The sequence below is a fragment of the Puma concolor genome, chromosome B2 (assembly GCF_028749965.1).
Source record: "Puma concolor isolate L17-30 chromosome B2, mPumCon1.1.hap2, whole genome shotgun sequence".
NCBI lineage: Eukaryota > Metazoa > Chordata > Mammalia > Carnivora > Felidae > Puma > Puma concolor.
In genome coordinates, this window is record NC_141671.1 from 33,561,377 (window position 1) to 33,583,802 (window position 22,426).

Below are 22,426 nucleotides of genomic sequence, written 5' to 3' on the forward strand. Positions count from 1 at the left end.
GGAATGGAGACACAGCCCTGGTGACCTCCCCCTTCTGACTGCCTCCCCCTTCTGACTGCCTTTTGAGCCCTGAGTGGTGGGAGAAGGTGTAGGTTTCATTTGCCAGGGAGGTGGGGCGGGGGCGGGGGGGAGGTTGGTGGGAGCTGGGGAAAAGTCGGTGGGAGCCCCAGGAAGCCTAGGTGAAGTTATACTGGATGCTACTGGAAGGGTGAGCACAGCTAGGAGAGACTGAGCCTGAGTTGGGGGGTGGGGGTGAGGAGATGACCCAGCTCCTGGGGAGACAGTCCCAGGTTCTGCAGGGCTGTGTGATACCCTGCCTTCTGGGGCTGCACTCCGTGGCACTTCCTACTTGGGTTTTATGGCAAGGTTCCTTAGCCCGTGAGTGGGGCACATCTGAGCCTATAAAACGGGCAGCTTGTCTCTCATGGGATCTCTGGGGAGGAAAAAAATACTGATAAAGCATTCCCGATTCTAAGAAGGGTGCCTGACATACAGCAAGTGCTGGGGGGGACGGTGGGGAAACTGAGCAATCACGTAGGACTACGTGGAAACACAGATGGCCCTAACCTCTCTCCACCCCACTTCCGCACTCAGCCCACGCTTCTGGTCCCACCAAACTGCCCACCTCTCTGCAAGTGCCCCCTGCCTCTTGTGGTCTCTGCTTTCAGTTCGTCTTGGTTCTCTGGATCTGAAATGCCCTGGCCCTTGCTTCTTGTCACCCTCCAGCCCCCTCTCCTCCATTTAAGGATCTCCTCCCTGCCCCCTCCCTCCCGACAGCCTTGGGGGCGGGCTGCCAGCTCCTGGCTGGGCCCTCAGCTGCACACACACCTGTGCTGTGGAAGAAAGTTCTCTGGCTCCACAGAGGGCCAGGCGAGAACGCCCAGTCCCAGCCCTAGAAGCGGGGAACGTCTCAATGGCCGGGAAAGGAGGCCGAAGTCTGCCCTGGTTCTTCCGATTCCTGGACCCTGACACCCTTTCAGCCATCCCCAAAGGGACTGCGGGGTGTGGCAGCTGGCAGCAGCTGTCCAGGGCCAGGAGTCCTTCCAACCGTCACCGACATTGACCATCCTATCAAGGAGTGCCACAGTCAACTGTGTGATGGACTGCTCTCGTCCCTCCACATCCATCCCTGCCTTTGCGATAAAACCCTGCTTTTGGGGTGGAAATGAAGTGATTGCGCAATCCCACAGCCCTCCTTGGCAGCCGCGTGCGGCCATGTGTGGATTTCAGGAAGCCCGGAAAGGGGACAAGCGTGTTCCTCTTCCCACCCTTTCCTGCTGCCCCTGGGCTGGAAGGCGGACAAGTGATTGGCTGCCATCTCTGACCACGAGACGGAGGCCACGTTGTGAGGACGGAAGAGCAACGGCTGACCACCAAGGACCAACCCCGGATTGCCTATATCAAGGTGAGAGAGAAACTTCTGTCCTGTTTGTCCCCCATCATTTTTGCGTAGGCAAACCTAATCCTGATCCACAGAACTGTAACTCCTCCCGCCCCCTCTCCCTGCCTTTCCCCCCTTCTCTCCACCAACACTGATGCAGCATCCAGCACTTGGGGAGCAGAGGAGGAATAGAGAAGCCGCTGGAGGGGATTTAGAAAGGGTAGGGGTGCCAAGAAACAAGGCAATGGACGTGGTACAGACAGAACCTGGGGAGGATTTGTCGGGGAGGGGGGAGGTAGGAAGAACCTTCCAGAAGAGCAGGGGCAGCAGGAACTTCTCACACACTCACGCCTACCCCAGTTCTCCCCTGGAGGGCCCAGTGCACTCCTTCCCCTCCGCTCTGGCCCGTGAAGGCCCAGTGCCCCTTCCTGATGAGGCCATAGGTGAGGGTGGGTGCCAGCCTGGGTGGTGGGGTGTCTAGGGAGGGTCTCCCCAGACCTATGCATTTTTCCCAAATCAAGACAACAGGTCTAGAGTGGACCACGGGGATCCGGCCTCATTTGCGAGCCCCTGTGCTACCCATGTGGCTTGCTTCTCAGAAGTGGGCTTCCACTGGGTGCCTGTGGAACTCAGTCCTGGGCAGACTACACGTGCACAGGCCAAGTGCTAAGGACATCAAAGAAGGCCCTACACACCGCCCTGATGGGCTGACCCAGGGCAGTAACTGCCGGTATCTGTTCAGCAGCTGGTTACCTGAGGGAAAAAACACCCTGTTCCACAGTCTTTGCAGACTTCTGTGGTCTGAATCCTCCACTGCGGTAATTTCTTTTTTTTTTTTTTTTAATTTTTTTAAAAATCTTTATTTTTGAGAGAGAAAGAGGGGTGGGGGAGGGGCTCAGAGAGAGGGAGACACAGAATCTGAAGCAGGCTCCAGGCCCCGAGCTGTCAGCACAGAGCCCGACGCGGGGCTCGAACTCACCAGCCATGAGATGATGACCTGAGCTGAAGTCGGATGCCCAACTGACTACGCCACCCAGGCGCCCCACCACCATGGTAATTTCTGAGCTGTAAACATGAAGTGCTAGAATGGGGGAAGGCAGAATGGGGAAGGCTGGAGATGGGCCCTCAGGAGCTCCGGCATGCCATTGCCAGGGGCTTCCCATCACCCTACCACAGCGTCCTTGACCCTGAGGCCACAGGTTGCCTGGTGGGGGTTTGGGCTCCAGAATCTCCCCACCAGCCTGTACCTGGTCCATAGCAGGTTGGCCTCTGCCAAGGGGAAGAGGAAGAATGAGGGGACCATCAGCCACAAGAGCACCCTCTCGAGGTGCTCACTTTCCCTTGACTTCTGCCTCTGCCCCCCTCCCCACCCCTTCCAGGCCTTTTCTTTCTCTGCCACAGCTTCTCTTCACCTTCAAGGTCTCCTCCTCTTAGTCAGAAGAGACCATTCCTCTGCATTTGGAGCCGGGACCTCCTCCTATCCCCGAAGCCCATTCTCTACCTGCCAGGCTCGTAGGCCCTGCCCCCACACAGTGCTCTGGAAGCTGGTCTCCTTCTGGGGCCCTCATCCCCTCAGTCCCACAGCCCTGCTGCCAACCCCCTCCCTGTCCCGGAGGAGGCCTCCATAGACACCTGCTGCTCCAGGAAGCCTGAAGTTCCCTCAGCTCTCCGGTGGCTGTCTTCGAGAAAGGGCAGATCTCTTCCTCAGCCTCCCTGCCTGGCTCTCCCATCCCAACCCCTTCTGGCATCATCTACTCCACCTCCGGGCAGCTCAGAGCCAGGCCCCCAGCTGCCCTGGCAGCCTGGGGCACTGAGGCTTTATGGCCCCAGGGTAGGGCACAGATCTGGGCCCCCGGCCCCCAGGCTCCAAGGTGCCAACCCCGCAGGGGAGTTGCTTAATGACCTTGTGAGCGGTAATTACACCCCAGGGCTCGCTCTTAATAACCACGTATTCTCCCTGTCAATGTGCCTTAATTGAAAATGAGTAGGCGATACAAGTTGCTGTGAAGTTGGCTGGCAAGCCCTTAACGTGATATTAATTGTAGTAATTAGTAGTCACTTTGTGTTGGAGTCATCTATAAATAGGGGGTCCATTAGTTTAGCAAAAGAGCGTGATTTAAAATGCAAATAAAAGCCCAATTAGACAGATAAATCACTCGTCCTTCCCAGCAAATTATCATCTTGGGGGTGGGGGTGGGGGCGGCAGGCACTCTGAGGATGCATTGGTCAATTCAGGAGCTCTGGAAGTCTTAACACCTTGAGAGTGGCCCATCTGGGACACTGTTCCTTTAAACAAGTTTGCTCAGGCTCCCTCAGGAGGCTGTCACTCTTCCTCGGAGGCAAGGCTGGTGGCCAGGCTCCCAAGTCGCTCCTCCCCCATCTGCTGATTGGTTTCCTTTGTGGACTGGAGCTCCTTTTTAAAGGCACAGTAGCCGAGTGCATTCTAGGCCCCGGGAGATTGGGCTGGGGTGTGGGAGGGGTCCCATCTTTAAATTCTCACTTCACTGTCTAGAGGGAACCCACGGATGCCGTGCGTCCTTCTGTGACCCTAAAGAGTTAAAAAAAAACAAAAAACAAAACAAACCCAGACCCACCACATCATTCTGGGGGTAGACAACTTACTCTCTACTTCTTACTCCCTTCCACAAAAACCCCTCCGGAGGTTACTGGAATCACATACACACACACACACACACACACCCCTTATTTCTCACAGGCTCTGGGTGAACACTGGAGGGGGAAATGCCTGGACGAAGAAGGGGCCAGTTAGGGAAGCGCTGAGGCCCGAGGGACGGGTCTAGTTCAGCCTTCATTTGCTTAGAGCTTCACAAGTCCTCCACGCTTTCTCCCAGGCCTGTGTTTCCAATCTCACAACTAGGGAGGCTGGGGAGATACGTCTGTGCGCCCATGGGTCCTTCTTGATCGGCGCGGCTGCCAGAGACCTGGGGTCCAGAGCCAAGATCTGAGCTCTTCCCACCCCTCCATCTGCCTGCCAGCACCCCCTCCAAGAGCCCATCATTCCCTTACGGACAATTGAGGCTGACTCTTCCGTGGTATCTGCTTTTTTATTTTTTTTATTTTTTTTTATTATTTTTTTATTTTTTTTAATTTTTTTTTCAACGTTTATTTATTTTGGGGACAGAGAGAGACAGAGCATGAACGGGGGAGGGGCAGAGAGAGAGGGAGACACAGAATCGGAAACAGGCTCCAGGCTCTGAGCCATCAGCCCAGAACCTGACGCGGGGCTCGAACTCACGGACCGCGAGATCGTGACCTGGCTGAAGTCGGACGCTTAACCGACTGCGCCACCCAGGCGCCCCTCTGCTTTTTTTTTTAATGAGTCAAAGCTGTGAAATGAGGCAGCCCGGCCCAAACCTAGGTGAGAACAGTCCGTTCCAAGAGGACCTTCCTCCATGGTCCAAGAAATGAGGGGAGTCGAGGCAGTGTTATCCTTTATTTTACTTGTTATCCTTTCGTGACACAGTGCTTGCAACAGGTGGTAGGACTTGCGGCTTTTAATGTCCTATTTGACAAAAGAAAATGTTGGCAACCCTATGTGGATCCCAAGAACGTTTTAGAAAACTTTGCCAGGTATGAAATCCAAATGTCTGGTTGCCGCTGAGCTGAAAGACTGAATAGGGACTTGAGGCCAGATGCGTCCGCTGTGTGGTGGGGAGAAGAGAGAGAGAGAGAAAGTGAGTGAGAGTGTGTGTGTGTGTGTGTGTGTGTGTGTGTGTGTGTGTGTGGCGTGGTGGGGGTGGAGGGCCGGTTTCACCGAAGATTTCCCTCTCTCTGAAATAGCATATGAAGTCTACGGCCATACCACCCTGAACGCACCCGATCTCGTCTGAAATAGGATATGAAGACAGCTACGTCACAGATCAGGAACTGGAAGGAGGTCCAGGCACTGTCCATCCCATCTCCCAATAATACAGATGAGGAAACTGAGGCCCAGGAAAGGAACACGACTAGGGCACCCCACACGGTGAGTTGGTGGTCTGGACTCTGGCCAGTGGGCACGTCCCACCCTGCCCACCTGCCCCCTGTCCGTGTGTTGGCCCCTGAAACAAGCTTGAGAGGTAGATGTAGGATATGTGGGGTCTGCCTTGGCTGCCTGTCGGAACTCTAGTTCTTCTGCTGCGGGGACATCTGTTGGCTTCCAGAAAACAGCCCAGCTGACAATCAGACCAAGAAGTCCCTGGAGGAACAAAGACCATGTTCAGAAGGGCACACAGACAAGGCCACTCCGGGCCAGCGGCTCCAGCCGACTTTAATCCTCCCCACTCCTAGGTATTAATGAAGATCCCTGTTACTGAATCCCCTCCAACTTCTAGACAGCACCAACCCCAGACCGCCTCTGCTTTCCCGACCTCTTCTCGAATCGCTCCGCACCAACCTGAACCCTCTAAGAGGCCTCTCTTGGGACCTTCCTTTTGAGATTCTCTGGAGATCCTGTAGGGCATGTACTTTGCTGCGCAAGCTAAATAAACCTAACTTTTTTGGACTACAGGTGTGTTCCTGGTGGTATTTACTTGCTGGGCTCTGAACACCCAACAGATATGTGAACCAGTGTTCCGGGCAATGAGGTGGTGACAAAAAAAGCAACAGAACTCACAACAGTGCGTGGAGATGGACAGTGACTAGATTTACTGTGGACATCGTTTTGTTAACGTATAAAAATATCGAATCACTATAATTGACACCTAAAACTAGGGGGATAGTATATGGCAATGATTCTTCAATTAAAAAAAACCGGGGGCGGGGTGGCACCTGGGTGGCTCAGTCGGTTGAGCGTCCGACTTCAGCTCAGGTCATGATCTCACAGCTCATGAGTTCGAGCCCCGCGTCGGGCTTTGTGCTGTGTTGACAGCTGGGAGCCTGGAGCCTGGAGCCTGCTTCAGATTCTGTGCCTCCCTCTCTCTCTGCCCCAACCCACTTGCATTCTGTCTCTGTCTCTCTCAAAAATAAACAAACACTTGAAAAAATTAAAAAAAAAAAAGAATTCACAACTGTGTGGTACCAGCTTACGGGTAGATAGATATACAATGTGGTCCATGGAATGGCATTGAGGGTCCAGAAATAAAATCATGTGTTCGTGGGCAACTGATTTTCAACCAGGATGCCAAGACCACCCAAATGGGGGAAGAAGGATCTTTTAAACAAATTACACTGGGGAAACTGGATAGCCACGTGCCAAAGAATAAAGTTGGACACTTGTTCTTACACCATATAAAAAAAAATTAACTCCAAATGGCTCCAAGACTTCTTTATAAGAACTAAAATTATAAAATTCTTAGAAGGAAACCTCGGGATACCTCAGATTTGGCAAGGGATTCTTAGGTATGACACCAAAAGCACAAGCTAGAAAAGAAAAAAGTAACTTGCGCTTCATGAACACTCAAAACCTGTGTATTTCTGAGGATGCTATCAAAAGAGTGAAAAGAGAACCCAAAGAATAGAAAATATTTGCAAATCGTATATCTGATAAGGGACTCGTATCTAGAATAAAGAGCCCTTCCAACTCATCAGTGAAAAGACACATGACCCAATTTTTAAATGGGCAAAAGATCTGAAGAGCTATTTCCCCAAAAGAGATATGCAAATGGCCCATAAGCACATGAAAAGATGCTTGCCATCCCTAGTCCTAAGGAAACACAAATCAAAACCAGGAGATAGCCTTTGACACTCACTGGGAAGGCCACGATCGAAAAATCAGGTAACAAACCTAGGGGAGGGTGCAGGGAGATCTGAACCCTCAAACTCTTCTGGCGGGCACGTAAAACGATGCAGCCACATTGGAAAGCAGCCTGACATCAAAAGTTAAACCTTAGAGTTGTCGTAGGACCTGGCAATTTCACTCCTGGGTATGTACCCAAGAGAAATGAAAACATATGTCCACACAAAAATGCGCACACGCTATGCGTAATGGCCAAAAGGTGGAAACAATCCAACTGTCTAACTGATGAATGGATAAACGAAACGTGGTTTATCTGTACAATGGAAGGGTGTTCAGCCATGAAAAGGAATGGAGTGCCGTTACATACTGCCTCAACGTGGATGAGTCTCGAAAGCGTTACGCCTATTAATAAGCAAAGGAACTCAGCCACGGAAGACTACATCCCATGTCATTCCATTTATGAGAAATGTCCAGAATTGGCAAATCTGTAGACAAAATAGATTAGCGGTTGCTTAGGGCTGAGGGGAGGGAAAGGAATGGGTGTGGGCTTTTTTTTGAGGTGAGGAAAAGATTCTCAAATTGCCTCCACGGTCAATGGAGTCAATGATAATTGTGCTTATCTGTGAAAATATTAATCCGTGCTACCATTGAATTGTATACTTTAAGTGGGTGAATGTATGGTGTGCAAATTATAGCTCAGGAAAGCTGTTTAAAAGAAAATAGGCCTGGGCCCTTTCCCACAGAGGCTCCATTCTAGAGGGGAGCGTCCACATGAAACCCATCCCTCACAAATAGTTTCCACCTGACACAAGGCTGGAGGAGCAAGGACCATGAGGCAAGGCAAGGAGGGCTGCATTTAGCAGGGAACAGGTGTCCCTGAAGCCCGCTCTGGGGAAGTGACTTCTTAAAATATCTTTTTTAGGGGTGCCTGGGTGGCTCAGTCAGTTAAGCATCTGACGTAGGTTCAGGTCATGATCTAGCGGTTTGTGAGTTCGAGCCCCACATCGGGCTCCGTGCTGACAGCTCAGAGCCTGGAGCCTGTTTCAGATTCTGCGTCCCCCTCTCTCTCTGCCCCTCCGCTGCTCACACGTCTCTCTCTCTCAAAAATAAACATTTAAAAATTAAAAAAAAAATATCTTTTATTTTATAGCTTTAATGAGTCATATATATCCTAAAATTCACTCACATCAAATGGACAAGTCAATATTTAGTGAATGGACTGGGTTGTGCAACCATCACTATAATCCAGTTTTAGCTCATTCTCATCACCCAGTAAGATTCTTTATTTATTTATTTATTTTTTCAATCTTTATTTTTGACAGAGGGAGAGAGACAGTGCAAGTAGGGAAGGGGCAGAGAGAGAGGGAGACACAGAATGTGAAGCAGGCTCCAGGCTCTGAGCTGTCAGCACAGAGCCCGACGCGGGGCTCGAACTCACAAACCGCGAGATCATGACCTGAGCTTATGTCAGTTGCTTAACCGACTGAGCCATCCAGGCACCCCCCAGGAAGATTCTTTAAATGCATGTACAGTTAATTCCGTTCCTGGCAACCACTAATCTACTTCCTGTTCCCATCAGGTTTGCCTTTCATGGAAATTTCGCATGAACGGAATCCTACGATATGTGACCTCTTCCATCTGGCTTCTTTCTTTTTTTTTTTTTTCAACGTTTTTTATTTTATTTTTGGGACAGAGAGAGACAGAGCATGAATGGGGGAGGGGCAGAGAGAGAGGGAGACACAGAATCGGAAACAGGCTCCAGACTCCGAGCCATCAGCCCAGAGCCTGACGCGGGGCTCGAACTCATGGACCGCGAGATCGTGACCTGGCTGAAGTCGGACGCTTAACCGACTGCGCCACCCAGGCGCCCCCCATCTGGCTTCTTTCAACGAAGCAGACGACTTGAAGGTCTGTGTTGTGGCACGTGCTTAGCAGTAGTTCGTGCCTTTTCATTGCCAAATAGAACTCCACCAGGTGATGGGCCACTACGTTGCTTCCGACGTTTGGCTTTTAGGAACAAAGCTGTTCTGAAAATTTCACGGCAAGTCTTGGTACGGGGGGGATGTTGTCATTTCTCCAGGGTAAATTCCTAGGAGTGGATTTGCTGGGTCCTATGGTAAATTTCACTTATCACATGACCACATTTAACTATCACATGACCACACCCAAGGGTCTCTTCTGAGGCCAGCGCCCTGCATTACTCCTGGCCTTGCCCTCTTCTTCCTTCCACGTGGCCGCAGGCCTCTTAACCCACGACCTCTCCATACCTTGGGACCTGGGCCAAAGTGATCCCTGCACCCAGAAAGCAACGGGTCCCCTTACCGTAGAGTCTGCTAATGTCCCCAGTACCCACTCGCCTCTATGAGCTCCTGAGTGAGCTAGGCGTGTACCCATCCAGGAGAACCTTCCTTGCTGTTGGATATGGTCACGTGAGTAAGTCTGGCTAATGGGGTAGAAGTAAAAGTGTCATTTCCAAGCAGTGTCTATCCAGGGAGGAGGTGAGACCTTCATCGTTCCTTCTTCCTGACAGTTGGAATGCAGATGTAATGTCTGGAGCTCCAGCAGTGACCTTGGATCACAAGGTGGGGTGACCTTGGGAATAGAAGGTGCACCCACAACAGAGCAAAAAGTCTGACATACCCTACGTGGTGCACACTTTCTACTGTATTCTATGATAAACAGAACACAGAATACAGTGTAAAGGGCATCCCTGGAGTCTAGGCCCCAGATACCAGAGTGCCACATTGGCCTCAACTACTAAGGGTTTGTCTGCACCCAGTTTCAACATGGGGGGTGCGGTTTCCCCACATCACCAAGCAATTCTCCAACACCAGCTGGGTGGCTTACATAACTCCGTTGTGACACTGTCTACCTGGAGATAGTGTCAGATCCCACAGGTTAAGGGCTTAGTCCCACACGACTGCCCCCACCCACTTCAGATGCCAGTTGCAAGCCCAGGCTGTCACCTGTCCTGACCGATTGAATCAGAGGTTCATATGACCCCCTCCTCGGGTTTTGTGAAGTTGCTAAAGCAGCCCGCAGAACTCAGAGAAACACTAGATTACCAGTTTTTATTATAGAAGGATACAACTCAGGAACCAGCAGCAGAGGGAAGAGAGGCATATGGCAAGGTACGGGAAGGGGGCTTGGGGCTTCCACGCCCTCTGAGTGTGCAATCTCCACATGGCCAGCAACCCGGAAGCTCTCTGAACCCCATCTTTTTGTTTTTTTATGGAGGCTTCATTACACTGGTACGATTGATTAAACCATTAGCCGTTGGTGATTGATCTCAATCGCCAGCCCCTCTCTTCTCCCCAGAGGTCAGAGGGGTGGAACTGAAAGGTTCTTTCTTTCTTTCTTTCTTTCTTTCTTTCTTTCTTTCTTTCTTTCTTCTTTTTTTTTTTAATATAATTTATTGTCAAATTGGCTAACATACAGTGTATACAGTGTGCTCTTGGTTTTGGGGGTAGATTCCTGTGATTCATCGCTTACATGAACTGAAAGTTTCAACCCTTCCATGGCTCTGTTGGCTCTCCAGGCAACCAGTCCCCCATCCTAGGTGGGATCCAAAAGTCACCTCATTAACATAACAAAGGACACCGTTAGGAGCTCTGTGCTAGGAAGCATAGACCATATATATAAGACCAAATATATACTTCTTGTTGTAAATCACAATATCACAACTGCCTACCTCTGGACATCATGCAGGAGAAACATCCTTCCATTGTGAGCAAATACCATTTGAGAATTTTTGGTTATTGGCAGCCAGATCTACTCGTAACACCCCTGGTCTAAGACCCAGTCCCATGTACTCCTTTTCTTTGCCCAGATCTGCTGTGTGTGTGGATGAGGGACTGTTGGCTCCCTTCAGGAGAAACATCGTCCTACCCCAATAGTGGCCCCACGAGACGACCCGTGTAAGTGCCACAGCCCAGATTCCCCCAAATCTAGGCTCTCCTGCTTTAAGTCTCATCCAACCTCATCTTGTGTTTGATCATCTATTGCCGATTACTCCAAACAGTGGCACCACACACAATTTCTCTCTTATGAGTTTTCTGGGTTCACCAGGCATTTCTAGCTCAGGGTTCCCCCTATTAGGTTGCAGTCAGGTGATGGCTGAGGGAGGAGTCATCTGAAGGTTCAACTGGGCTGGAGGTTCAAGATGACTTCCTTGACCTGTTGGTAGGTGGTACGGGCCGGGAGCTCAGCTCGGGCTGTGGGTTCCTCACAGCATGGAGGCCAGAGTCCAAGGACTGTCCTGGGAGTAAGGCTTCTAATGCCCCAGCCTTCAAAGCCACCCGGCATCACCTCTGCCACGTGATCTGAGCCAGCCCTGGTTCAAGAATAGGGGACTAGACAGGGCGTAAGTACCAGGAGGTGGTTCATTGGGGGTCACTCTATCATAGAGATAGGAGTCTGGGGCTCGGCGAGAGACTGGACCAGTCACAGATTTGGGTGTCAGCAGCATTTACGTGCTAATCAAAAGCCCAGGAATGGATGAGTTCTGCATGCACTTGAGTGTGCGTGTTGGCACGTGTGTGTGTGTGTGGGGGGTATTGTGTGGTGTGTGTATATGTGGGGGTGTTGATGTGGCGTGTGGTAGGTGTGGGGTTGGGGGGGTATATGTGCCTGCGTGTGGTCGGGAGCTGGAGGTTGGCAGAGAAGAAATGGAATTCAAGGGAGGGGTGGGTCCTTTAAATTCGAGTCTTCCACGGTTGGATTCCCGTTTCTGCTGCCTCCCACTCTCCTCCTTCGGAGCTCCTGACACCTTCGGACCCACCCCTGGCCACCATCAGGCACAGAAGAAGCTACCAGAGATCAGAGATCACCTGGAGGGAGGAGCCACGTCCAGGGCCCCTGGGGCAGCATTCTGGTCCTATCCTGCCCACCAGTCCCTCAAGGACCCCCCCCCACCCCCACCCCCAGTATAGCAGGTCCAGGCGAAGGCCCCGCAGCGAGGTGGGCGGGCCTCACTGAGGCCCCAGTCTTGCCAACAGTTCCCCATGCCAGGAGGCCTCTGGGGAGCATGTGGGGTGTCATCCCTCTGCCCAGACCCTAGGGATGTGCAAAGGCTGCTCAGCCCAAAGTCAGGGGTCCTGGGGTCCGCCCCGCCACGTGACTGCAGGCAGGTCACTCGCATTCTCTGAGCCAAATAAAAAGACTGCATTAGATCCCTTAAGATTCCATCCAGAGTCCCAGGACTGAGCATAGCCCCACTCAGCCTCTCCAGGATCTGTCATCCATGTTCTCCTACCTTCACAGGTGAAACCTGGAAGGGCCTACAGAGAAGCAGGAAAAGCACCTAAGCTCCAGAGGTCATCTCAGGCAGCCCCTGCCTAGGTTCTAGGCGTCATCTCTGTCTGAGTCAGAGGCCCTCATCTGTCAGGCAGGGCCCAGCGGCTGCAGGGGAGGGAGCAGAGGGGGAGTTAATCTTCCCTGGAATATTAATGGCCCCGTCAGGAGTGCTGGGGACGAGCTGAGCAGCAATCTGCCTTTATTAACGAGGCGGGCGCCAGCTGGAGCGCAGGCGCCCCAGGAGACAGAAGAACCCAAAAGCAGAGGCAGCTGGGAGGAGCCGGCATCCTGGCCAGGAGGGCGGGCAGCAGGTAGCCAGCTGAGGAGGTGCCCAGCGGCCACCTGAGCCCCAGGGCCCCTCCCGCCTCAGCCACACCACCACCTATCCCCGCACCCCCGCCCCGCCCCGCCCCGCCCCCATCAGCCTTGTCCTCCACCTTTTCTGCCTCTTCCTCCAGGAAGCTCTCCTGTAGTCATGCTCGGCTTGGACTCCCAGGTGCCTCCATGTGGGCTGTGCCTGGCACCCAGACCTGCCGCCCGGCCAGTAATTGGCTAACATGGTGGTTCTCGGTCCTACTGCACAGTAGAGTCACCAGGAGAGTTCTAGCAATCCTGATGTCCTGACAACATCCAGAGATACTGACATCGATGGTCAGGAGAGCGCCTTGTCATGGAGATCAACATGTACCTGACCTAGGGCACCCCTCCCGGCTCTCCCCAGCACCCAGCTGCTGCTGCTGCCAGGAGTGCCAACCCTCCTGTGTGCTCACTGCAGGCTGGCACAGCTCTACGAGCTTTATATGCTCATTGGACCCTCACAACAACCCCTGAGACCCAGCCGGCATGCCCCAGTTTATAGAAGGGGAATCTGAGGCACAGAGAGGTTCAGTCACTGCCCCAAGGTCACACACGTGCAGGCAGCGGGGCTCCAGAGCTGGGCTCTTCACCACTCTGCCTGGTGCCTGCCTGCGAAAGGGACCTGGCGGGAAAGGCTTAGGCTGCAGGTCACTTGGGAGAAGACGCGCAGCCAGGCCATCAGTGACTCGGTCCTTTCCTGAGACCAGAGGCCACAGACTCAGGACACGTGCCAGAGAAGTCACCAGGAGACAGCAAGAGGTGCAAAAGCAAGCTCCGGCACGCCTTGATCGAAGTCCCCGGCAGTTTTCACAGCTTCCCCCACTTGCCTGGGCGCCCTCCGAGTCCTGTTCCAGTGCCCAAGTTACTGATGGAGAAACCGAGGCTAGGAGCGATGAGGGGCCAGGTCAGCTTCTCAGGTCCGTGTGGGGAGGGGTGGGGTAGGCCTGCACACGCACATGCAGAGTGCTGGGTGGGAGGGCCTCCTCCTCGGCTCACGGAGCGTGTGCGTGCACACATGTGAGTATGCGTGTACATGCATGTATATAGGTGTGGGGGTGCACGCCTGCCCTGAGCCCATCTGGGTGCCTGACCCACACCGTCCCCGGCCCCCAAGGGCATCCGACCCAGGGGCCATCGGCTCCTCTAGGAAAGCCAGCCCTCACCTCACTCCACCTCGCTTTAAGCCACCACCGGCACAGGGTTCCGAAGCTGAGATTAACCACTGGCCCTATGGCTGGAAGAAATACACATTTCCCTCCCTTTTGCCTTTTTTTTGTTCACCAAATTGAATCAGTTCACTAAAGTGGCTCACATTCGATTTGTTGTGATTCCCCAACAGTGAAGAAGAGACAGGAGAGGGGTGCCTGGGTGGCTCAGTCGGTTGAGCGTCCGACCTCACCTCAGGTCATGATCTCGTGGTCCGTGAGTTCGAGCCCCGCGTCGGGCTCTGTGCTGACAGCTCATAGCCTGGAGCCTGTTTCAGATTCTGTGTCTCCCTCTCTCTCTGACCCTCCCCCGTTCATGCTCTGTCTCTCTCTGTCTCAAAAATAAATAAAACGTTAAAAAAAAATTAAAAAAAAAGAAGAGACAAGAGGCTCTGGGGCCCCAGGGCCAAACTTCACTCATTGAGATGAACTCCAGCTGGCCCGAGGGGGCCCAGCCAGCCGGTCACGTGCCATTCCGCTCGCCCCCCCCCCCCGAGCTGCCCCACCCCCCCAAGCTGAAGGCCACCTGCCCCCCAACAGGACATGTGGCATGCCCACACCCAGGTACCCTGCTCTCTGACCCTAAACTTCTCAAATTGAAACCAAGTCCTGACCCCGCCTGCCTCCAGGAGCACGTCACATCACTCGTACCTCAGTGAGCAATGCTTTCCAAGGCAGAAGCCCACAGGACGGGGGCACGGCAGATGCCCCACCCCCGACACGCTGCCACCATGCCCTAGACGCCACCACCGGAATCGTTGATCTCCGGGCTAACATTTATCAAGAGTCTCCCATATACCAGGCTCCGTTGTATGAAGTCGCCTAATGGTGTAGACACTACCCTTATCCCCATTTTACTGACGGAGACACCGAGGTTGGAGTGGTTACGTGCGCTGCCCAAGGTTCGCCAGCAGTAAGTGGTTGTGGCCCACCTAGTGAGTAAGTCACCCCAAAGCTAATCTCCGGCCCGCTGTCTCCCTTTCAGCGTCTGCCTCCTGGGAACCCAGCCCACGACACAAGAGCTGGAAAGAGCTGATGCATGTGTGCCGAAGAGGCCCCTGTCATCCATGAACAGGGACAAGAAGCAGGAACTCGGGAACGGTGACAGGCAGGCATGAGGCCCCACGGTCCAGGGAGGGAGCCAGATGAAGCCAGCGTCTATGCTGATTCCCAACCTTGCCCAGCTCTCGGTGAAGCCCTCAGGTTCTGTGAGATCCCCCGATTCCTCATCATACTCCCCACTAGCTTGAGTGGATTTCTGTTTCTTGCCATCAAACTCTCCCGGAACAAGACAGGCTGTTAGTCCACGTTCTTTGAATCAGAAACCAAAACCCAGAGGGAAGGGGCCTTCCCTGAGGTCACAGCCGGCTAGTGAAAGAGCCAGATCTTCACCCTTTATTTACGTAACAAGGAGCTACTGCGGCCCTACTGTGTGCCATGCATTTCGTCGATTTGCGGGTTATAAGCAAGGCCAACACGATCCCTTTAATCGCGGAGCTGAGGCTCCAGTGAGAGAAAAAGACAAGTAAACAGACCATTACGACACAGGGAGACGGGCACTATGGAATCACTTAGGAGGGGGCACTTATCCTGGGTTTGGGACCTCACAGAAACTTCCTTGGTGGGGGGGCAGTGTGTGATATCTATGCCAAGGCCTGTAGGAGAGCAGAGCCCTCCAGGGAGAGGGAATAGAATGTGAAAAGGCTCAGAACTGAAAGGGTGTATGGGCCACATGCTGGTTTTAGCTGCTCAGCATCTTTTCCTCGGTCAGGGGAGGGGGACGCATAGCTTTCCTGGGTCTGTGTTGCTTCTGGGAGGTGGCCAGTCACCATCCCTGTGTCCCTGACCATAGGGTTAGGTCCAGGACACATTCCAGCCTGATGAGCATCTCTCTCAAGAATCTGCGTCTCCTGGGGCGCCTGGGTGGCGCAGTCGGTTAAGCGACAATCTCGCGGTCCGTGAGTTCGAGCCCCGCGTCAGGCTCTGGGCTGATGGCTCAGAGGCTGGAGCCTGTTTCCGATTCTGTGTCTCCCTCTCTCTCTGCTCCTCCCCTGTTCATGCTCTGTCTCTCTCTGTCCCAAAAATAAATAAACGTTGAAAAAAAAATTAAAAAAGAAAAAAGAAAAAAAAAAAGAATCTGCGTCTCTAATGGAGACACACGGGGATGGCAGGTGGTGAGACCTGAGGCACCGAGTGGCGGTGCCCCAGAGGGACGATCTAAGCTACTCAGATCCCCAGAGCTGCCCCAGCTTGCGTCCATCCTGAGGCCCATCGTCTAGCTTTCCCTTCTCTTCTGGGACCTGTTCCACTGCCTCTTCAATAAATCCCTCTTCAATAAATCCCTCCTTCCTTTCTCACTTTTCGAAGTCAACTTCTGATGCCTGCAACCCAATAGTCCCAATTCAGAAATTGGTACCAGGAGTGGGATTCACGGAAAACCCTTAGGGACGTATGAGCTCCTTAGAATTGGTTTTCGTTACTCCACAAGGCCCGGATCAGTAAGCCTCGGGTCCGTATGATTGGACAGAAGAGTGGTTACCAGGGGTACACGGTGGTGAACCGCTAGTCGTGCTATACCTTCCAGTCACCTGGGACCATGTACCAACCCAAAGTGAGAGATCTGGCCACCACCACGGCCAGTGTATAAAGGATGGGGAATGCTGGGCCCATAAGCTGGATGGCTGTTCCCAACACTGGATAATTTAAAGCAATGAAATGACAGGTTCAAATCAAAATGTTCGCCTCAAGGCCCAGAATAAAATTTAGGGCCATCAGGTGACCACGCTGAAGGAATCTTTCATCACAGATAGCCATGGGAGTTGAAATTGCAGAAGCCTGAACTTACAGATTGATTTTGAAGTTACCGAATTACAGCATCTGTTGAATTCACAACCTTACCTGTTCCCCTCTGTGAAAGGGCAGGCATTGGTCAGGAAACATTTGTGTCCTATTGGAATGGCGATATCTGGGAGGCTTATGAGGAGTCGGAGGACCCTAAGTCCCCAGGTAGCTCACTGTCCCCCACCCTTGACTCCCCTCATGGCCCACCCTCAGTTTCTCCCAGGATATTGAGGATCTGGGCTCCACGCGGTCCAGAAGGTACAACGAACCATCCGGGGACTGGAAGAGTCATACCCAAAACGAGCTGCAGGAAGTCACCAATTTATATTTGTAAGATATGAAGAAAACATGTGTGAATGACTTTTGAGGGTGCCTCGATCAAGCGGGGAGGGATGTAGGTGTGGACCCGGCTACACTTATGGAGATGGGTGTAGTCACCGGAAATTCTGCACTCAGGGTGCTCTCTCGGGCAGCTGGCATAAATTCTGACATTTTGCAGAAGTCACTACTGTGAACCTGGGCCAAACGATGAGCCGCACTAATTGGCCAAAAAGGACGAGAAAGCCCCTGGCATAATTAGAGGAACGGAGCCAATGCAAGACAAGAATGCTTACTGGATCTACCCATCCCCATCAATTCCGGGGCACCCCGCCCCCTTCATGCTCCCTGTGAAGATACCGCCAGTGAGAGGGGTTCATAATCTTTTTTCTTTTAAGAAAAAAATATGGGGCGCCTGGGTGGCTCAGTTGGTTGGGGTCTGACTTCGGCTCAGGTCCTGATCTCACAGTTCGTGAGTTCAAGCTCCACGTTGAGCTCTGTGCTGACAGCTCAAAGCCCGGAGCCTGCTTTGGATTCTGTGTCTCATTATCCCTCTGCCCCTCCGCTGCTCGTGCTCTGTCTCTCTCTGTCTCTCAAAAATGAATAAGCGTTAAAAATTAAACAAAAAAAGAAAAGAAAGATAATACTAATTAACAAAACACGAATTTAATATTAGTATTTAATAAATGCTAATTTAACCGAATTAGTACTATATTTCAGATAGACAAAAGGTATAAAGAACAATGTAACAAACATCCATGAACCTCTTATCCGACCTAAGGTGAAATGTGCGAATTCGAGTTCTCCAGGAAAGGAGACATCAAGAGGCGACCGGGAAACATCTGTGAGGGGAGGGAGAAGAGGAGGTGGGCAGGGCCACCAGCTCACAAGGCAGTCTGACCATTGGGAAGGGCAGAGGGGAGAGAGGAAGGTTGGCTGGGAAGAATCCCAGAGGGCAATGCAGTTGTGGGAAAGTTTCATCAAGGCCAATGGGAGGTCCTGGAGCCAAAGTCACTGGTAAGAGGAGCCCTGCATGTGGCAAGCCCTGTCTTGCCTGGTGTCCCTGCCACACACTGTTGGGCTGGGTGCAGCCCCGGGAGGTGTGGCCTCAACACGAATCCAGTGGAGGACTCAAAGCAGCAGCAAGGGCCGTGGATGTTATGAACCCTGCAGTAGGCGATATGCATTTTCACGGCCACACATGAAACACGGCCAATACCAATCACACTCCCTGTTAACCATTTACTTTCCAAATCCTTAAAATGGACTCAGCTACCCCCTCTCTGCGGTCCAGGAATTCTGGCAGAGGGCTGCTCTTGCCACAGGCTTTCTAATCTTAGAGCCAGTGGTAGAGCTTCGGTGGCCCAGCCTGCTATAATCATGGTGTGAAAATAGTGGGCGTGGTCATCCCTGAGAGCGGGCATCTGGGGGGCAGAGATCCCGGGCAGGGGTACTTGCTCAAAGGTGCCCTGGGATGCAATGAGCGAGGAGCCTGTTGAAGCCCCTTCCACCTCTAGGTTTGCTGAGTAATGGGCTCTGAGTCCCTGTAACTGGGCTGGGTCCGGACCCAAGGCGTCTCAAAGGCAGGGGTGGGCAGCGCCTCTAGGCAAGGACCTGTTGCGATGGCATTCAGAGGACATGCTGAATCTTCTTCCATCCAGCTTCCCCCAGAGGAAGCTCCTACCCCTCACCGGGGTTGCTGAGCACAGAAGTGGGGCGACGGTTAGATGAGAATCTAGCTAACTCTCACTCGCAGAGCAGCACGACTTTGGGAGTTCAGGGTCACTGTGTTCCCCGCTGAATTCAACCTACCCTAGAGGTCAATGGGGCCTCGACCGCCTCCAGAGGTTATGTCTCAGGAGATGGAAGTCCTTGTGGGTGACAGAAAACCCACATCGGCTTCCTGAACAGAAAACCAGGGCCTGTTAACAAGAGGAAGGGCCAGGAGGAAGCCATTTAGGCTTCCATTACCTACAAACACGGTGACTGCCCGGCTGAGTGCCGCCCTCAAACACCAGAAAGACAGAGCTGTGATGATCCCCATCACACCCTCGTTCTACACACCCCCCCACCGGCCGGTATGGAAAACAGCTAGATCTCAGCAAACAACAATGGCGTGTTGCAAAGTTATGCGGGTGGCGATTCCATTCGCAGCTGCTGTTCCAGATGTGGGCCCCTTGGGAGAGCACACTCATTTAGCCCCACGCTTGGTATTCAGTTGCCGATCTGGAAAATGGAACGCGCTCCGTCTGACAAACAGAGAACAGCAGAAGCAGGCAGCGTGCACCTGACCAAGGCAATAGCAGAACCTTACTGCCCTGCCTCAGGGAGGGTGGCTTTCCAGCTCCTCCCCGAGCCCTCTCCCCATCCCACAGGGCATCGGGCGTTAAGATACACCTGACAGGGGCGCCTGGGTGGCTCAGTCAGTTGGACGTCTGACTTCGGCTCACGTCATGATCTCGCGGTTCATGAGTTCGAGCCCCGCGTCGGGCTCTGTGCCAACAGCTCAGAGCCTGGAGCCTGCTTCGGATTCTGGGTCTCCCTCTCTCTCTGCCCCACCCCTGCTTGCTCTCTGTCTCTCAAAACTGAATAAACATTAAAACTTAAAAAAAAAGAAAAAGATACACCTGACAGGCACAGGGACACAATTCAGGGCCTGCCACCTCAGTAGGGATCCCGCAGGTCGGTGGTCTGAGCTATGCTGGGATACTCTCTTCAAAGCCGAGGAGAATTTGCTGTAACTTGAACCCCCTACCTCTGAAAAGGAGGCACAATGCTTGGTGGACTTCTTTGGATTTTGGAAGCGGCCTTGAGGTCAACTCTGCTGACACCTTTTCTAAGCCAGCTGGAAAGTGCCCAGCTTTGAGCGGGGTCCCGAGCAAGCCACGTCTCTAGGGGCCTGGGCCGTGATGCAAGCCCCGCCCCCCCCCCCCCCCCCCCCCCCCCGACCACAGCGCTTGCCCAGTGGTGCTCGGGGTGTCCAGGGCGGGGCGCAGTGCTGGATGGAGCTTGCTGCAGGCAAAAACTTCTCCAGTGGGAAAGTCCCAATGGAGTCTCTCTCTAGAGCTTTTTAATAAGGAACACTTCCTTCCCCCTTGAGGAAATGGGTTCTTGCCTCAGGCTCAGAGAGACTTGAATACCTAACCCTGAGTCTCCAAGCAGTTGGGAGCCTGAGCTATCCATCATGAATCAGATGCCACTGGTGCCCCCAGCCCTACGTGGGCTGTGTCCAGAAGACTTCCATCTTCAGTAACCCCGTGCATGTCCCCTTGTCAGGGTTTCTCCTTTCTGTCCTACACGGTAGTGACCTTTTATGTTCTCCGGAGCAGAAACCAGGAATATCAGGAAGGAATGTTTTCGTTGCAAACAGAAGAAAATACCGGCTTAAAAAGTAGAAGGGCTCACACAATTTTCAAGAATATAAAGTTAACTGCTTCAGGTAAGGCTGGATCCAGCAGCCCAGTGATAACACTAAAGGCCTTATTCCTGCCACTCCTCTCTGCCTTCCATGGTGTCGACCTTATCTTAACATTGCCCTCTCCATCTCCCACAGAATAGCTATCAGCAGTCTGTACACTTCCTCCTTCGAGTCTGCTGGCAGTGAGCACAACACTGTTGACAATGCTTGGGAAAGCAGAGAGGCTCCTTTCCCAGAATCCTCCAGCGTCCTTGTGCCTCCTGGGCCTAAACTGGGTCATGTACTCATTTGTGGACCAATTTCTGTGGCTGGGGAGTTTCACCGACTGGTTGCAGGCACCCAGGCCCTGCGCCTGGGGCTGAGAGGGGCCAATCCTATCCAAACAACACGAGCAAGGGTAGAGAGGGGCAGTCCTCTAAAGGAGATAAGGGGCTTTATTGCCATAAAGTGGGGGAAATGGATGCTGGGCCCCACAAACAGCAGACTCCACACAGGCAAGCGGGTGGGGAGAAGAACCAGGTTTGTTACTCCTGCCATGATTATAGAATCACAGCCCCGTGTCTTGACTTGAATCTTAGAAGCTCCGACTCCAACCATGTTCATGAGGTTTTTTTTCCTCCTCTGGAACCTCAGCTAGCCGTTTGGAGGGGATAGAGCTGCGGCCCCTGGGTGGACCGCAGGAGGGAAAACCCACCTGCTTCAGCTCTAGTTCTGTTTCTCCTCCACTCCAAACACGCTCCACTACCAGAAGGGTTGGCTTCTTCTCTCAAACCGCCCCCCCCCCACCCCCCACTCTGTCAGCCACCTGGAGGTGTAGAAGCCATCTACCAACAAGGTTGGGAAACTGGGAGCGGAGTCCTGGGGAGAAACAGGCCGTTGCCTCAGGCTCTGCTCTTGGAGACTTTTTGCCCTACGGGCCCTCCACAAGGTACACAACTTTTCAGACAACAGCTTCTCCCTTTTTTTGTGTGATAAAAACATTTCACCCCCAAACCCAATAATTAAATCTACTCTAAAAGTGATAATTCTGCATGACATTTTCAGACAAAGACATCCTCCCCATGTGTTTACTCAACTCGGCCGTCTCCGGGCAGAGGTTGTCCCGTGGACGATCCGCTGGAGTCTGGGCCACGTTTGCACGAACCAGACCGGTTTGCTCTGTTGTGCACCGAGCAGCGAGCAGCGCAGAAGCAAGAGGCAGCTCGCACCGCTGCTCAGGCTGTTGCCTGCGCCCATCTGTTTGGATAGTGCTCTCTGGTCAGCCTTGACTCTGGCTGAAGTTCGTTTTCTCTAACTACATCTCGGCGAGATCACCGCCGACCCCGGAAGGCGCCGCGGGAAAGCTGGTCCTGGGAGAAGCCCCGCCTTCCCCACTGACGTCAGAGCACTGGCCCCGCCCGTGCGGGAAAAGCTAAACGTTCCTCGCGTTATAGTTTAGTTACAAACCACAGTGTTTAATTTCAGGTCGTTGTTTATTCCTTCCATAAACCTGTTTTCCTTGTCCAATGGCTATGTTTTCCCGTCTGTGAGAAATTGGGTGTCTTGGTATGGGATGGAACGCGCTCTAATTTTTTTCATGAAAATTAATGAAAACATTTTTTCATTTTTATGGCTTTGCAGTCAGGGGCAGGGCTTTTAGAAATTAATTAAAGTCGCCGAGTGAGGGATGGGTGTATTCACCCTGGAGTTTTACCTCCTCCTTGCACCTCTGCTCCTGACAAAACAAACAAACAAACAAAACGAAACAAAAAACAACCCCACTTTCCCTGAGGAGGTCTCCTGGGAAGGCAGGGGCTATCTCCAGTGGGGTCCTCCAGGCGCCACATTTCCCCCTCACATCATGAGCTTGTCAGCCATACCCCCACCCCTACCCTCACCCCCCAGCCTCAAGGTTAGAGAGGTAAGTGCTGCCCAACAAGGTTCAGCCAAATCTA

The 22,426-nt window shown here is 52.8% G+C and overlaps 2 long non-coding RNA genes across 2 annotated transcripts; one reads left to right on the forward strand and one right to left on the reverse strand.

The window, feature by feature from the left end:
- The first annotated feature begins 208 nt into the window (after positions 1–208).
- LOC147580888 (uncharacterized) lies at positions 209–5,888 on the forward strand. Its single transcript, XR_015251166.1, has 3 exons — positions 209–1,405; positions 5,183–5,366; positions 5,672–5,888. It is a non-coding gene; the product is annotated as an uncharacterized LOC147580888 (long non-coding RNA).
- LOC147580889 (uncharacterized) lies at positions 4,817–21,821 on the reverse strand. Its single transcript, XR_015251167.1, has 2 exons — positions 21,569–21,821; positions 4,817–5,043 (listed from the first exon to the last, which is right to left on the reverse strand). It is a non-coding gene; the product is annotated as an uncharacterized LOC147580889 (long non-coding RNA).
- Between the last annotated feature and the right edge of the window lie 605 nt (positions 21,822–22,426).